Source organism: Hypanus sabinus, chromosome 2, assembly GCF_030144855.1.
Source record: "Hypanus sabinus isolate sHypSab1 chromosome 2, sHypSab1.hap1, whole genome shotgun sequence".
Classification (NCBI taxonomy): domain Eukaryota; kingdom Metazoa; phylum Chordata; class Chondrichthyes; order Myliobatiformes; family Dasyatidae; genus Hypanus; species Hypanus sabinus.
In genome coordinates this window covers 118,553,026-118,566,923 of record NC_082707.1, presented here as the reverse complement: position 1 = coordinate 118,566,923, position 13,898 = coordinate 118,553,026, and the positions used below count along the sequence as shown (strand labels likewise).

General features: G+C 40.7%; 1 protein-coding gene across 6 annotated transcripts in view; it reads right to left on the bottom strand.

Moving 5' to 3' along the window:
- rad51b (RAD51 paralog B) overlaps positions 1–13,898 on the bottom strand; it is a 562,125-nt gene that overhangs the window by 418,955 nt on the left and 129,272 nt on the right. The gene's annotated exons all lie outside the window — the stretch shown is intronic.

The following is a 13,898-nucleotide window of genomic DNA, read 5'->3' as shown; positions in this document are numbered from 1 at the left end:
GGGTGAATGGACAAGGGAGTTGCGTAGGGAGAGATCCCTGCCGGAAGCAGAAAGTGGGGAGGTGGGGGAGGGAAGAGGGAAAATGTGCTTGGTGGTGAGATCCCACTGGAGATGGTGGATGATGGAAGTTACAGAGAATTATGTGCTGGATGCAGAGCTGATGGGATGGTAGGTGAGGACAAGAGGAACCTCATCTCTGATAGGGTGGCAGGAGGATAGGATAAGAGCAGATGTGCATAAAATGGATTGATGGTGCAGGAAGGGAAGCCCTTTTTTTTGAAAAAGAAAGACATGTTCTAGATTGAAAAGCTTCACATTGAAAGCAGATGCGATGGAGACTGATAAGTTTGAGGGAAGGGTATGGCATTTTTACAGGTAACAGGGTGGGAAGAGGTATAGTACAAATAGCTGTGAGAGTTTGTGGGTTCATAATAGACATCAGTAGTTAAGCTATCCCCAGAGATACAGACAGAAAGATCGAGAAAGGGGAAGAGAGGTGTCAGAAATAGGCCAGGTAAATTTGAAGGCAGGGTGGAAGTTGTAAGCAAAGTTGATTAAGTCAACGAGCTCCACATCAGTTTAGGAAGCAGCACCAATGCAGTCATCATGTAGTGAAGGAAAAGTGGGGGAGTGACACTGATGTAGGCTTGGAACATAGACTGGCCCATGTAGCTGGAAAAAAAAGCAGACATAGCTGGGACCTCTGCGAGTGCCCATGGCTACATCTTCTGTTTGACGCAAGTGGGAGGACCAAAAGGAGAAATTATTAAGAGTGAGGACAAATTCTGCTAGACGGAGAGAGTGGTGGTGGAAGAGAACTGGTTGAGTCTGGTGTCCAGAATGAAACAGAGAGCTTTGAGGCCTTCCTGGTGGGGGATAGAGGTGTATAGGGACTAGACAGCCATTGTGAAAAAAAGATGATGGGGACCAGGGAACATGAAATTATTGAAAAGATCCAGAGCATGTGAAGTGTCATGGATGTAGGATGTAGAAGGGACTGAACTAGGTGGGATAAAACAGAGTTGAGGTACACAGTTATGAGTTCAGTGGGGCAGAAACAAGCTGAAACAATGGGTCTACCTGGACAATCGGGTTTGTGGATCTTGGGTAGGAGTTAGAAATGGGAGGTACAGGGTGCGGGAACTATGAGGTTGGTGGCAGAGGATGGGAGACCCCCTGAGCTAAAAAGCTCAGTGATGGTGTGGGAGACAATGACCTGGTGCTCCTTAGTGGGATCCTGTCTGTCCTGCCCCACTGAATTCGTATCTGCATATCTCAAAGCAGGATCTCCCAATGGCCACCCATTTTAATTCCACTTCCCATTCCCATTGCATTATGTCAATCCATGGCCTCCTCTACTGTCGCAATGAAGCCACACTCAGGTTGGAAGAGCAACACCTTATATTCCAGCTGGGTAGCCTCCAACTTGATGGCATGATTGTTGATTTCTCCAACTTCTGATAATGTCCACCATTTCCCTTTTCCTTCTCTCATTTTATCTCCTTGCCTGCACCCCTTTCTTTCTTCCATGCCCTTCTGTCCTCTCCTATAGGACTCCCCTTTTCCTGCCCTGTATCTCTTTTGCCAATCCTTTCCAGCTCTTTACTTCATCCTTCCCCCTCCCTTCACCTGTCACCTTGTGCTTCTCTCTCCTCTCACCCATCTTTTGTCTGCTCCTCAACTTTTTTTCTCTAGTACTGCCTAAGGGTCTCAGCACGAAATATCAACAGGATTTTTTTCCATAGATGTTGCCTGACCTGCTGAATTCTTCCAGCATTTTGCATGTGTTACTTGAATTTCCAGTGTCTGCAGATTTTCTCTTGTGTATGAGAATTCAACTCTTTTGTCTATGTTTGGGTTAAGACTGCATGCCCTCAGAACCTGTAGCTAGCTGAGGGAAATTTAAGGGGAACTTTAATGGATATAAAAAAATATATGCAGTGTTTAGACAGAACAAAACGTGAAACCATTTCCAATACCAAATCAGTTGCACACATGCCAATTTCAAATGTGCAGAAGGAAGTTAAATAATAACTTGGTAAAAAAAATAGTTGAATACCTCTAAAGATTTGTGACATGGACGGACAATTCTTTCCAGGTACTATCATAGATACAATAGTACCAATGCTGCACTCTGTGACTTCCACATCTCAGCTGAGACTGAGGGGAGACACGATGAAAGTTTAAAAGATTATCAGAGGCATAGATAAACACATAATAGAGATGCCTGATTCAAGTGGGCTTGCACAGGGTGAGAAGGGCAAGTGCAAAGAAGATATGCAGAGCAATTTTTTATTACACAAAGCAGAGATTGCCTGGAATGGGCAGTCAGGTGTGGCAGTGGGAGCATATACAACAAAGTGTTTAATAGGTTCTTAAATAAGCACACAAACTTGCAGGGAATGGAGAGATGTGAACATTATGTCAGCAGAAGGAATTAGTTTAGCTGGGTATTTAATTACCAGTTTGAGTGATTCAACTGCTGTGATGTGCAATGCTCTGTGGCTGATCACTGCTGGTGACCAAACACTCTACTGTGCCTGCTCCCACTAGTCTTCAATTCCTTGATCTTTCAAATATTTACTTAACTTCATCTTAAATATTTCTAATGACTTGGTCTCTGTAGCCTTTCAGGGGTGGACTTCCAGAGATTCACTGCTGTCTGCCAGAAGAAATTTTCAGACTTCAGTTCAATATGGTCAAACTTTATCTCATAACTATGTCCCTTTGTCTGAGACTCTCCTACAACTGAAATCCACATTTTCTGCATTATACTTGATGATCATACTTCAAAATTGTTAATTGGGTTTAAGTCATCCTGGAATGCCCTGCAGTCAGACATGTGACTCTGGAAAGATCAAACACAATGTATTACTGCTATCCTTCTCTGCCAGCTAATTGGTCACTGTGCCTTGTAGTGGAGAACAAACACCTTGCAGAACCAGTCACCAACAGTACAGCAGAGGTTTCATACCGATAATGGTAAGGTAGGTTAGGGGTGAGTGACAATCTTGTTTTGAGTCAGTTAATGGAAGAGGAACTAATATCAACACTTGTGCTATTCACTATTCTGTGTTAACCAAACACGCTAAGCTTATGATAGACCACAGGGGAAGGTTGGCACCATCAATGGAAAATATGAATTATGCCAGCAGAAAACAGATCTGCACTTCAAAGTACTCAATTTGAAATGACTGAAGCATAACTCAGTGCACAAGGAGCTGGCAATCAATGCCATACACTCACCACTATGAATTACTCAATAGAAGAAGAAAAATATTTCATATAGTGGCTTTCACAAACTCAGTTTGTTTCAAAATGAAGAACATAGTTACTTAAATCCCACTAGTAATGCTATTGCAGGTAACACAACAGTCGACTGTATACACAAGTTCCTGAAAACATCAATGGCATGCTCAGCACTGAACCATTCACTTAGATTATGTGCTTAAGCCTCATGAGATGGTCTTGAACCCATAAACTTGACTCAGATGTGAGTCACTGAGCCACATCTGAATTCTCCAGTTTGTGCCAAACCAGAGTTTTAACTGGCTGGAAGTTCCACCGGAAAGTCTCTCAGCCTCTTCAGCTTCTCTAGTCACTAATTACTCTATCCAATATGTTCTTGCATTGTGGTTCATGTGGCTTGGCACAGTAATAGCATTCTCCTTGGAAATAGAAGGCCGTGGCTTTAAAGCCCACTGCAGGACATGAGTATGCAATGCAGGTTAATGTTCTGTCAAAAAAAGAATACACTGTCCGTGCTGAATCTGACCCATACGTAACTCCAGCTCCACTGCTGTGGTTGACTTAGCTACCCACAGAAGTGACTGAGCAAGACTTTCAGTCCAGAGGTATTTGGGGATTATGTAAAACAGTATCCTAGTCAGAGACATTAACTGAGAATAAGTAAGGAAACTCTAATTCAGTAGGAAGATACTGCTGTACTTTAAGGGTGCTGCATGCTTCAATGTTACGGAAGGCATTTATGATGCCAGTTTAACTGCCTCTCTCCCAGTAATCTCTCACCCCATCCTCTCTCTGATGAAAGGAGTTACACAATTGCCTTCTCAATGTTAGATATCCTATCAGGCCTTTGATTAAAATGTAGAGTCACCACCTTCAGGAGAGAACAGCAGAACAAATTGTAAATAAACCAAATTATCTGGGGCTATCTCACACCTCTTATTTATTTCAAAGTTTTATTTTTAAAAGGGCTATGACTTCAATGGCTCAGAACATAGTCTCAAAGATGTATTTGTCTTATTCCGGGAGGATGGGGTGGCACAGTGCAAATCTTTTGGCAACACTATAAACTCCAGACAAACCTGAGAAATACAATTCTTAAAATAAAGTGTCTCAAACTACTTCTCTACTGTTATACTCTTTGCTGCCTCATTTAAAGAATACCTCAAACTTCAAGGTGATTTAAAGAATTTATAAATAAGTTGCGGGATTCAGGTGCTCTCTGTGTGAGACAGAACACACACACATGCCCACCCCATGACCATGTGGGCTTCTTCTGAGTTCTTTGTTTTCCTCCCACATTCCAAAGGCATGTGGGTGATAACATTAATTGGCTTCTGCAAATTGCAGCTAGTGTGTAGGGGAGTAGTAGAACCTGAGGGGTGGGGAAATTGGGTTGTTGATTAGAATTTATTTAATGAATTTATTTATTTCAATATACAGCACAGTAACAGGCCCCTTCAGCCCAACTAGCCCCGTTGCCTAATTGCACCCATGTAACTAACTAAACAACTAATCAGTACATTTTTGGACTATGAAAGGAAACCAGAGAATCCACGGGAAACCCAAGTGCTCATGAGGAGAATGTACAAGCTCCTTAAAGCAGCGGAATAGAACGCAGATCACTGGCACTGTAATAACATTACTCTAATCATGACACTACCATGCCAGCACCTGAGAATGTGGAGAAAATAAAATGGGATTAGCTCAAGATTATTGTAAATGAGTGACTCGTAGTTAGCACAGACTCTGGGGGTTAAAGGACCAGTTTCCATTCTCTATGACTCCATGGTTTCGCCCCAAGATGAAATTGAGTTGGGGATTTAAATGAAAACTAATTTAACTGTAACTTAAGTAGAAATTGGATTCATTTTGTTAAGCATCAACATGCAATCATGATTAGGTTGAGGAATGCAGATCAGACAGAATTCATTTCAACAGGGTAGATGCTGATGGGCCAAATTCTACATGTTATCTTGGTGAACAGATCTATGAGGAGAGACGAGCAGCTGGATCTGTTCTCTCTGGGGCAAAAGAGAATAAGAATCATGCTGCAAGAAATAAAATGAAGGGCAGAGATAGCGTAGACTACAGGAAAAAATCCCCCATTATTAGATGAAGATAAAACTAGAGGACATTGAGTTAAGGTAAGAGGGAAGAGATACAAAGGAGATATAAGGGGACTTCCTTCACCGAGAGACTGATAAGTCTCTGGAATGCACTGCCCAAGAGAGTGGTTGAAGCTGGCTTATAGACAGGTGGTTTAATAAGTATCTAGATGAGCAACTGAATAGCCCAGGAATAGAGGTCATGAACCAAATGCTGGAAGACAGAATTAACACTGAAGGATACTCTTTGTCAGGCATGGATGAGTTGGGCCAACTGGCCTGTTTCCTTGCTGAATAATGCTACGACATCAGTAAGTTGAAGTTAGGCAGATCAAAGGGGAATCAGACATCATGAATAAGGATCCCAGAAGCATTAGATACATAACAGGAATTATCATCATATGCCTCTGCCCAGATGCTTGAAACCAGCAGCACAGGCTCACGTGACAGTGGTGCACAGAATTAAATTCCAGATGTGGGAAAAAAGCCTTCAACCTGCAAAAAAAGCAATCAATTTGCCTCTGTGTAGTGCACCAATGATTATGTGAAAATAACATATCAGATCTGCATTTAATAAATAACTGTTGCTAATTGAAAACTGAACTACTCTAACTTCTAGCCTTGGTTTTGAATTATCAGCTCTGATCCCTGGTGAGTACCTTCTCAGCCAGAACATTTCAAAGTTTAAGGTCCCCAAAGGCCTGAATTTTAATTATTTAAACAATTTGCACTTATACACTAACATTAACTGTGTAAGATATTACAAAACACTTAGTAAAACAGAATGGAGAAAAGCTTTGAAGGAAAACTAACACAGTATTTGAAAACAAGGATTTAATTTGAACCTTTGCTATATAGGGAATCAGTCAGTGAGGCAGGCAGAGGAACGACTGTGGTTTCAGTGAGAATACAGACAAGTAGAGGACAGAAACAGGCCCTTGGTCCCAACTAGTCCATGTTGACCAAGGAGTCCATCTAAGCTAGTCCAATTTGCCTGCATTTAGTTTATATGTTTCTCTCAACCTTCCCTAAACTTGTAGCAGCCCAAGTACTTTTTAAAATGTCGTTAGTGTACCTGCCTCTACCACTTCTTCTGGCAGCTCGTTCTGCATACAGACCATTCTTGTGTGTGAAAATGTTGCCCCCCCCCCCCCAGGTTCCTTTTAAGTCTCTCCCTTCTCACCTTAAACCTATGCCTTTTTGTTCTTTATTTCCCCAACCTGAGAAAAGGACTGCACATTCCCCCTATCCATGCCCCTGATGATTTTATGCATGTTTATAAGATCACTCCTTGTTCTCATACTGTATATTCAAATATTTTAAATTTACGAGTGAGATCCAAATCAGAAATAATAGTTTTGTGTTCTGTGCCTGTACAAATTTAAGCTGTTCAGCTGATGCTATTTATATTTTCCTCAACTCTCCCAAGAGAAAAATTACCCTCTGGGAAGAGGTGACCCACCACTACCTGTGAATGAGGCTGTTTAACTGGGCAGCTATGAATAGCATCCAAACAAATGGGCTGGCTCAGTAAATTTGCATTTTGATTATGAAGGTCTATTTGGTAACAAGGCATAGCACACCTTTAGTACTTTACTGAAACGTCAGACTAGATGTCGAACTCACATGTCTGGAGTCAGCCACATGCAGTACAGTAAACTGCAGCCAACATGGGCAGCATTACCCCACCTCTCAGAATAGATCCAGACAGAAGAGTGTGGTAAGCGGAGGCAGAGCGGAGGGCGCTGAGTAGGCTACGGTCAACCATGGAAAACCCTGAACATCCTCTGCACAGCACCATCCAGAGACAGAGAAGCAGCTTCAGCGGCAGGTTGCTGTCAATGCAATGCTCCTCAGACAGGATGAAGAGATCATTACTCCCCAACGCCATTCGGCTCTACAATTCAACCGCCAGGGGCAAGACATGTTAAAGTGCCGGGGTTAGGACTGAGCTTAAGTTACCACTCAATGCACTTTAGTAAACTATTTAAGAACTTTTTAAAAGCTATTTATTAATGCTTTTTGGGAGGGTGATTTTAGATACATATATTTATACTGAGTTAAATACTGTATGTAATTAGTTTTGCTACAATAAGTGTATGGGACACTGGAAAAATGTTGAATTTCCCCTTGGGGATGAATAAAGTATCTATCTATCTAAAGGAAATAGAGCAGGTGTGGTGCAGATTGGGAGGCTAGAAGCAAGAGGGGCCAGAGCAAAACCTACCTTGGCATCTATGAACTTTAAACTCAAAGTTATGAAATTAATATGGAATAAAATGCTAGTGTCCGTAGAAGTGAACATGAAGCTACTAGGTGCTGTGAGAGCCCGCCTGCTTCACTAAAGGCAAGGAAACTCCCAATCCTTACCTGGTCTGACCTGTACATGAATCTGAACCCTGACATCAATGACTATAAGTTAACCTCCATAGTCTTCAAACAAGACTCAGGTTCAAAGGAATGGATTACAAAAAATTAATCTTTCCAGTGATGTGCAAATCATCTAAATACTAAATAAAAGAAGAGAGGTGGGATGTGTGGAGAGATCATAGGGGCAAAATTCCACAGCATTTTTCCACTGGCAGGAGTATTCAAAGACATTTTCAATCTCTCATTGCTCTGGTCAGAAGTTCCCACCTGCCTCAAAAGGGCAACAGTTATACCAGTGCCCATGAAGAACATCATGAGCTGCCTAACAACTATTGTCCAGTAGCACTCTCATCTGTAGTGATGAAATGCTTTGAGAGGATAGAATCAACTCCCGTCTCAGTAAGTACCTGGACCCACTGCAATTTCTCAAGCATCACAATACGTCTATGGCAAATGCAACCTCAATGGCTTCCCTTTGATCACCTGGACAATACAGAGACCTATGTCAGTATGCTGTTCATTGACTATAGTTCAGCATTCAACACCACCATTTCTACAGTCCTGATCGAAAAGCTACAGAACCTGGGCCTCTGCAACTGGATCCTCGACTACCTAACCAGAAGACCACAATCTGTGCAGATTGTAAAAAAAATCTCCACCTCACTGACAATCAACACAGGAGCACCACTGGAATGTATGCTTAACCCACTACTCTACTCTCTCTACACCCATGACTGTCTGTGCGGCTAGGTAGAGCTCAAATGCCATCTATAAATTTGCTCATAATACAACCATTGCTGGCAGCATCATAGATGGTGACGAGAGGGTGTACTGGAGCAAGATATACCAGCTAATTGAGTGGGGTCCTAGTAACAACCTTGCACTCAACATTCGTAAAACCAAAGAGCTGATTGTGGACTTCAGGAAGGGTAAGATGAGGGAACACACACTAATCCAGATAGAGGGATCAGAAGTGGAGAGAGTGAGCAATTTCAAGTTCCTGGTGTCAATATCTCTGAGGACCTAACCTGGATGCAACATATTGAAGCAGCAATAAAGAAGGCAAGACCAGCTATATTTCATTAGGAGTTTGAAGAGATTTGGTTTGTCACCTAAAACACTCGAAAACTTCTACAGATTAACCGCGGAGAGCATTCCGACTGGCTATTTCACCATCTGGCAAAGGGGGAAGGCTATCACACAGGATCAAAGTTGCAATAAATTGCAAAATTAGTCAGCTCCATCATGGGTACTTACCCCCGTAGTTTCCATGACATCTTCAAGGAGCAGTACCTCAGGAAGGCAGTGCCCATCATTAAGGACCTCTACCACCCAGGACATGCCCACTTGTTACCATAAAGAAGGCAGTACAGAAACCTGAAGGCACACACTCAGAGATTCAGGAACAGCTTCTTCCCCTTTTCATCTGATTTTTAAATGGACATTGAACCCATGAACACTACTTCATTATGATTTTCAATTTATTTCTGTTTTAGCACTACTTATTTGAATTAAATTATTTAATACACATAAATATACTTACTGTAATTCAGGTTTTTTTTCTATTTGTCATGAATTGCCGCAAAGTTAACAGATTTAACAACATATGCCAGTGACATGAAACATGATTCTGAGTAAGGTCCTGGACAGCTGAACAGAACTGTAGGATGATTAAACCAACAATGATACAAGGGCAGAATTTGTGGAGGAATGTCAAGCTGAAGAAGATTAAAGAGGCCACGGAAAGATTTGAAAACAATGTGAAGGATTTTAAATCCAAGTTATTGCCAGTCCAGAGGTTAAACGTGGCCATTGTGTGAGAAGGTGATGAATAAAAGGAACTTAGTATAACATTAGACACGAGCGGACTTTTATTTAAGCTTAAATGCTACGGTAGTCTCACAGTTAGCGCAACACTATAACAGCTTGGGACGTCAGAAAATTTACAGAATGCACTGGATATGAGGACAGTCAGAAGTGTGATGACCCATGAAACAGAATGTTTAGCTGGGCTGACAAAGGATAAATCGTGACCTATCGGATGTATTAGAAGTCAAACAAGGATGTATTTTTCACTAGATACAATAGACTAAAGCACCTGAAAAACAAACAGAACCCATGTCCAGTTAAACCACAAAATTATTTACAGGAATGGTTACAAGAAGCTGTTATGGGAAAAAAATGAACAGAATTCACATAATACTTGCACCAACTTCATTTTGATTTGGAAACATGCAAAGATATTTTCCAGCTTTACCTGTAGTTCAATGGCAAGAGACTAGGGTTGAAATACCAAACCAGTGATAGGGACACAATTTTAGCAGTGCCATCAGATCTCTTCCATTAGATGAGATTTAAACTGTACCTACTTATTCCCTCTGAGTGAAATAGGGAGTTCCTATGCAATATAAAAAGAGCACACAACTTTTTTTTGATGTCCTAACCCATAGTTATCCCTCAAATTACATCACTGCAGATTATCTAACATTTTGTATATTGTGACAATAGAGGCAGTTATGGAGTGTCAGCATTCCTAGAAAACTGTGCACACTGTGATTTACCTCTTCCCATTGAGCCCTTTGCTATAAACGGTGAGAGTGTTCCTACAGGATGTTCTTCAACATATTGGCGATGACAAAGTGACCCACTGCCATTACTTAACAACTGAGGGCAACATTGAACTCAGGGGATGGACAAGAAATTTTGTCAATTTTTATTTTTAATTACTCAATATTATAAGGCATTAAGATTTGAATATGATGTCACTGCAAAGATTGGGTTGAATTGGATCCACTTCTTGGACTAGAGAAAGTGTGGCAAGTGCTCCCTTACCACACCATCTCCAGTCCAAGAAATTCAGAACGTCGGTGATGATCAGTTACAAGTCTGATTAATTTCCCCTTTTCTTATTTCAGAGTGTGACCGGAGAAATTGGTAAATTTGTTTATTATTGTCACATCCACCGAGGTACAGGAAAATACTTTGTTCTGCTGCCATCCATACAGAACATTTCCTATATCAGTGCATTGAGGGAAAAGCAATAACAAAATGTAGAATACAGTGTAGAGTTACAGAGTGCAGTTTAGGCAGAAAAGGTGCAAGGCCATATTGAGGTCTGAATCAGGAATCTCCCTGCTCTGTGGAACACTTTATATTATACATAAATATACACTCCATGGGAGTTTATAAAACAAAATCCGTGCCAGCCTTTGGGTAAGATATACTGTAAAACTAACACATACAAGGAATAGCATAGATGATCCTATCCTCACCTATGTCCCTCAACAAGCCCCGACTAATGAAGAGCCATTGGATGATAATCAAGGAAAGTACAGCTGAAAACCAAAGGTTCACTCAATATGCAGCAGATACCCAAGTATGGATGTATGTCAAATACTGCATCCACTGGCAAATCCTTCAAGAGGAACCTGGATTATCGATGCAGCTTGATTCAGGAACCTTACAATCATACAGCACAAGAACAAGTCTTATGGCCCATTATTTGTTTAAGTCTTTTGAATGGATTTGCTCATTTGACGCATTTCTTCCCCTTAGCGAAGCTTTCTTTTTTTGAAAAGACTTGGTCCACACATTTGTGAATAAAGGAGTGAATCACAGAAAATTTACAAAACAAGTGGAGTTTCTTTGGCCTAATGTGTTGAAGCTGGTGAAAGAGAACAACCCAATGTAATCCCATCTTCCAGTTATGACACTTCATTAAATATCCTTGAACACTTAAATATTATGTAGGTTTCTATCTCAACCAACCTTGCAGACTGTGTGTTCTAAACCTCTACTACTTTTCAGGTGATTTATTTGCCTTATTTGTCCTGTAATACTTCTAACAGTTACTTTAAATCTATATCTCTTCTGCGAAAGGAAACAGATCTCCTTACTTGCATTAAACCCCTCTGTTTTCTATACCTTTTTCAGGTCCCTTCTTAACCTACTCTATTTCAAAGAAAACAACTTGATCTTATCCAGTCTTTCCTCATAGCTACAAAACTCCAGTCATAGCAATACTTCATTGATCTCCTTTGTACTTGCTCCAGAGCAATCACATCTCTCCTATAGTCTGCTGACCAGAACAGCAAGAATAGTCAAGCTGAGGCCTACCTAGTGTGGTGTACTGTTCTACCATAACCTCCTTGCTTATATATTTTATGCTTTGTCTAACAGAGGAAAATAATCCATACGTATTAACTATCTTATTGACTTACTTTGCTACCTTTCACAGTCCATGATTCTCTGTTCCACCACACCATTCAAGTTTATCCCATTAATTGTATATTCTCTTGACCTTGTCGCATTTCTCTACCTGGACTATTTCAACTCTATAAATTAAATTCTACTTGAAATTCTTTGGCACAAATGACTTGTATCTTCCTATCACAAACAAGAAAACATCTGCAGGTGCTGGACATCCAAGCAACACACACAAAATGCTGGAGGAACTCAGCAGACCAGGCAGCATCTATGAAAGAGTCCGGATGATGTTTCAGGCTGAGACCCTTCAGCAGGATCATAGACCTGGCCTGCTGAGTTCCTCCAACATTTGGTGTGTGTCACCTATATCTTCCTACTGTTTGAAGTTTTCCCCCTCACTGTAAACTACAAGTATTGATTACCTCTAAAATTCTTCATCACATCCCCTACATTTAGATCACAGCATTTCAGTTACTCATCCTAGAAATTCTTAAACATGATGCTGTTTCTGCATTCAACATTGTTGGCTGTGAACTTCTGAACCCTACACTCATATCATAGATACTACTTTACTACATATAATAAATCAGAACTGTATTTTATGTAAAACAAGGACTGAGCTTAGAGTTCTATGGATTCCCACTGGGACTGCCCTGCAGTTTAAAAAAAAGTGTCCTGAACAACACCACTGAGCCAATTTTGGATCCAACTTGCCACTGGACCTTTACTCTTTGACCAGCTTGCTAATATGAAGCCTTTCTAAACGCCACACCACTCTCACCAAATGTCCTCAAAGAATTAAATCAAGTTATTCAGACTTGACCTTCCCCTAGCAAATCCATGCTGGTTGTACCCAATTAATCTACAACTTTCTCTAGGAAGGCTCATACTTTTCCTTAGAATCAACTCCAATAATTTGCCCATCGCTAAAGTTAACCCAACGGGCCTAAAATTACTTAGTTTATTATTGTGGTCAGTCTTTCATTCTGAATGCACTTTGTAACCTTCAGAGCACTCAGTCTAAACTGCAGGCCACTAAGAACAAACAACTGCTTTTTGAAGAGTTTGAAGCCTTTAACAGATGTCAGTATTGACACACTAAGCCAGCCGTAGAAACACTTTATTTTTTGATTGAGCTGAAGCATTACACGGGTCAGTACCAAACAGAGTACTACATGACCACAGCCCAGCAGGAGAACTCGCAGGGACTGCGTGTGGAATTCCAGCTTGCAGCTCAGCTCCTTGGGTACAAATGCATTCATTTGTTTGTGCCACCTTTACTCACTCTCTAAATGGCTTCAGAGAGAGCAATGGGTCAGTTTCTTATACTCTTGCAGGATTAAGAGCATGTTTTCTTTCTCTTATACGCTTGTTTGGCAAATTATAGAATCATGCAGTTCAGGATAAAAGGCTCTTTGTGCTTCTGCTGGTTCTTTGAATTGATCCAATCAATCCCCATCTCCTGTTCTCTTCCCTCAGTCCTGAATTTTCAAGTTTGTTCTTTATAAATCTACTACAGAATCAGTTACCACCATACTTAAAGGCACTACATATCACAACACTTCATCTTTTCTGCATTTCAAATCTTTGCCATCCATTTGCCACAATGCTAAACTGCTGCAAGGTCATATCCTTCCAGATACATGAGACCCTTTTGATTTTGAACAACACTATTCCATATCTTTTTTAGCATTCTGTTCTAATGTAAGTAAACACAGTTTCTCCAAACTAAATTAGACTAAGTCCCTCATGACTGGACCAGCCTAAACTCATATTTATATAAGGCCTGACAATTGATAGAAATTCAAAAAGTTTCAAGGAATAAGAAAAAAATATCCCACTAAAATTTGGACAAGTTGAATTTACGCACTGACCTCTTAAATGACCGAATGTTGTTGCTGACAGGCTGGAAGTTTTAGTCAACATTCATGCTTTAAGAGAATTGATATAAAAGCTAGGAGACTTTAA